This window comes from Ochotona curzoniae, unplaced genomic scaffold (genome assembly GCF_017591425.1).
Source record: "Ochotona curzoniae isolate NIBS_2020 unplaced genomic scaffold, NIBS_Ocur_1.0 scaffold_3171, whole genome shotgun sequence".
NCBI classification, from domain to species: domain Eukaryota; kingdom Metazoa; phylum Chordata; class Mammalia; order Lagomorpha; family Ochotonidae; genus Ochotona; species Ochotona curzoniae.
Window position 1 is genome coordinate 2,304,909 of NW_024467104.1, and position 4,589 is coordinate 2,309,497.

A 4,589-nucleotide genomic window follows, 5' to 3' on the forward strand; every position below is an offset into this window, starting at 1 on the left:
TGCTTCACCTGGATATTCTTTTTTTATTTTCTTATTTTTTTCATTTATAATGTTAGTTGATTAGGGTACAAAGGGTCAAGGGCTACAAGAAAATGGGTAATGCCATTGTTTCCACACTCATATCATCATTTTATTCCCTGTGTCTGGGGTAAGGGGAGAAACAAAGGGAGAAGCTCCACCCAGCCTCCCTCCCATCACAGGTCCTCAATGTGGGGCAAGCTCTGAGGGTCCTGCTCAAGCAGTTTTGATAGTTCAACTGTTCTGAATTGTTGCCAATCTCATTGTTCCAAGTACGACAAAATCTATTCTGAATCCACTGGCTGACATAGTCTCTTCATGGTTGGGGTTCTGAGACCAGCAGTTCAGTTGGAGAGATCCCCAGAGAAACTTCGTCTGAGGTGATCCCAGACCTGATTCTAGTGTGTGCTTGCCACTACAGGGTCTAGCACCGTCTGTTGCCCCAATCAGCTTATGCACATGCCGGTCATTGCAATTGCTGGGTCAGTTTGGTTTCCAGCCCTGTCTTCCAACGCGAACCAATGGGTGTTGCACTTCATACTCGGCCCTCACGCAAGCTAGTGGGAGCTGCAACCTTGTTGGGGTGACTCCTCATAACCCTCACCAGGGGGTTGCCACTATATACTGTAGACTTGTTCAGTCTCTCCCACATCCCATTTAGCTCTCATACATGTCAATGGGCATTGAAGCCTAGTTCAACCCAACCAGCCCCACTATGCAACTCACACACATACTGGCAGGTGCCTTTCTGTCTAGTCATGCTCTCCAGGGGGAGTGATAACCCAAGAGGGAGGTGCCCACTATTTCCCTCGTAGGCCACTCCCACTCCCGGATTATGTACTCTCCAGGTGGTTCTGGAAGTTAACTTGACAGATTTAGCCCCCCAGTGTCATCCTCTGCCAGCTGATGCTGTGGCAAAGCCCAACCAACCCTCACCCACTCTAATTTTTGCTTGCCTCAGTTGGAACAGTCATCCCAACGTGGCTTTTCCCTAATCTAGGTCACATGAGGCCCACAGGTGTTGTAGCCTTGCCTGATCTGGTCTGATCTGCTGCATCCCAACCCATGCTCTCCAGTGGGAGTGGTTGTTCAGCAGGGGAGCCCACATTTCCCCTGCTGGCTTTGCTTCCTCGCTCCCTGGTTCTCAGGTGTGCTGTTTGGGTGCTGCGGCTACATCTGGTATGGCTTACCTCACCCTGGCATTCCGTAGTGTGCACTGAACCTGGGCTGACCCACACTCTATTCTGGTGCTCAGATTTGCCAGCGGGTGTGTGAATGGGTTCAGGCTGGTCTGCCCCTGACCTATGCCAAATATATGCCAGTGGGTATCTTTCTCTGGCCTGGTCTGGGTTGCTCCCTACCGTGATTCTTGCATTTACCTGTAGGGACTGTGTCCTGACAGAGGAGTTCCCCAAGCTCCTCCATCAGAACCTCTCCCTGTGCCAGATCTTGCACATACCGGTGGGTCCATGGGCCAGCGCTCCTTGCTGGCCTTCAATCCATTCTGGTTCTTACTGTTGGATGTTTCAGCCCAGTAAAGGCTCATCCATACCCAGACACTGATCACACATGGCTCAGTAGGGGCAGAGACCCAGCCTAATCTGTCCTACGTCTACCAGGGTTCTCCAGAGCACCAGATGGTGCTGGTGCCTAGCTTGGCTGGGTATACCAGGCCCCAGTCCACACTTGTGCCAAGAAAGACTGCAGCCATTTCCAGACCAGAACACCAGGACGCAGCCCCCCTCTAGCCCCCATACTCTCCTGTAGAACCCCAACCCAGCAAGGGTGTACTTTCACAACTCCCCAACAGTCTATTCCCAGCCATAGATTATGTGAATGCCAGTGGTTGCTCTGACCCAGTTGGCTTAGCCCTCACATGTCTCAGCCTTTGCTTTCAATGCTGTGGCCTAGTATCCCTGGCTCATGCATACCAGTTGGTGTAAGAGCTAGTTCAGCATGACCTGCGCTCCATCCTGATTTCTGTTCTTCCTTGTGAATTTAGGTTTGCTCGGCCCTGCCCAGTCTGCCTCCTTCCAGTTGCAGCTTGGCCCACCCCACATCCTATTTTAGGATGCAGCTTTGGGTGGTGCTGCCTTGACCTGCCCAGACTGTTTGTTGTTGGTTCCTTTACCCGTAAGTGATGGCAAGTTCCATGGTCACACCTAGCTCAGCCCATCATCACCTCAGCTCACGAACTAACCATTGGGATTTGTATTTCTACAAGGTTGGGCCCACACTTCCCCCACAGAATCTACCCCCGGACCTAGCTCTCTTGCATGCTGGTTAGTGTCTTGACCCTGTCAGGTGTGACCTGTCTCTTGTCCCACCACTCAGTCAGGTACTGGTACCTAGCCCTGTCAGACAGGCCCCCAACCCTAGCTTTGGTGTGGACTGGTGTGTGGCAGTCAGTGATGCTCTTTGCTAACAGCCCATCTCAGGATTCCCATGTGGGTTGGTGAATCAGTCTGACCCAAATAGATCTTATGGACTCTCTCTTCCAAACCACCAGTCTCAGTCTCCATGCTTGCTAGAAAGTTCTGTGACCCCATTATTGGGAATCACCCCGAATTCATCTCTCACCTACACTCACACTGGCCTTATCCATGTATGTCCTTATGCAGCAATTTCATATCCTAAAAACCCCAGAGCTTACCGCCAGGTGTCCAGCAGGCAGAGCCTGGCACTACTTGGTGCGCTGGCCGCCCAAAGCCTAGGACTTAGTCGCTGACTGGCAGCAGTGACTTTTACCTGAGTCCCCAGTGTTGGGATTTGGTCTGGCTGGGGCACCCCCACAGCTACAACACTGTAGGGGGCTGCTTTTGCCCCACCCCCACGGCCTGAACCCCTCCCACACCTGGATATTCTTTTATGACTTCCATAAATTCTAAATGCATTTCTGTTTTGTGGTTTTTTTTTTTTTATTTAGGAGTGTGTGTGTGTATTTGTGCATGCACGTGTGTGTACCCCTTCTTGGGTGATGTATTATGGGATTTAGATTTAGAAAAAAATTATTTTAAACAAATACCACTGTGTCATGATTTAGTTTTGTTACTTGGCAACCTCTAATTTCATAGACGGTCACCTGCCCTGGCCTCAGGATTAGTGCCCTGCTTGCAGTGACACCTTGAAAGTTGAGTGTGTGATTCAAAACACTTAGCAGAGATGGGTCAGACCAGGCAAGCTGTGTTTAAATTTTTTCCCCAAGGAAACAGTCTGTCTCACTTTTTTTTTTTTTTAGAATCATGCTAGTTTTTAGAACATTAGCTAGCACCTTACTGGTGATTCATTTATGTCTTATTACTCTTTGTAAATGATGATCTAATCAACTGTTCCATTGTCCAGTTTTAGAGAAATGAATGTGTTTGCTGAATTGTATTTCTTTTCTCTCTCTCTAACAAAAAAGGGATTATATCTCCTGCTCCTCTTTTTTTTTTTTTGCTAAGATTTATTTATATTTGAAAGTCAGATTTAAAGAGAGAGAAGGCGAGAAAGAAAGAGATCTTTCATCTGTTGACTCACTCCCCAAGTGGCCACAATGGCCAGAGCTGAGATGATTTGAAACTAGCAGCCAGGAGCTTTTTCAGATTTCCCGTGTGAGTTTAGGGGCCCAAGGACTAGAATTATCCTCTGCTATTTTCCCAGTCTACAAACAGGGAGCTGGATGGGAAGTGGAACAGCTGGGAAACAAAGTCTCCTTTATGGGATGTCGGTGCCCTAGGTGGAGGATTAGCTTGCTATGCCACTGTGCTGGTCTTTCCTTTTTGCTTTTATGTCCAGGCCTCAAGACTTGACATTCCATACGAGTCTGAATTTGATTCCTGGCTGTTCCATTTTTGGTCCAGCTCCATGTAATATTCCTAGGAAAGCAGTGGGAGACCGCCAAGTACTTAGGCCCTTGCTGCCCATGTTAGCGTCCCAGATGGAGTTCAGGCTCTTGGGCCTGGCTCAGTCCTGAAGCCACTGGGGTGTGAACCAGCCAAACAGATATCTTTCTCCATTTCTGTCTCTCACTTTTTGTAATTCTGCTTTTCAGATAAATAAATAAATAGTTTAATTTTTTTTTAAAGAAAGACTGTGGGTTGAAGTTACACAAACCATTCTCAGGCTTGGCCTTTACAAATACTATGTTTAGAGGCCAGGGCAATGGCATATCAAGCTAACCCTCCACTTAGGTGGTGGCATCCCATATAGGCACTGGTTCTAGTTCCAGCTGCTCCATTTTTGATTCAGCTTCCTGCTAATGGTCCTGGGAAAACAGCAGAGAGACCAGAAGAAGCTCCTGACTCCTGGCTTCAGATTGGCTCAGCTCTGTCTGTTGCAGCCATTTGAGGGGTAAAGTAAGAAATGGAAAGATCTCTGTCCTTTCTGTAAATCTGGCTTTCAAATAAAAATAAATAATAAAGTTTAAAAATACTATATGCTTTTGATCCTTTTCCTGTTAGGTCTTAGATTTGGGGTACAGGTTGTGATGGTGACATTAAATATGGAAGGGGTCCAGGTTCTGCATCATTGAGATGAACAAGTGACCCTGGAATATCAAGTGATGTGTCTCAAATTGACCCTAAGCGATA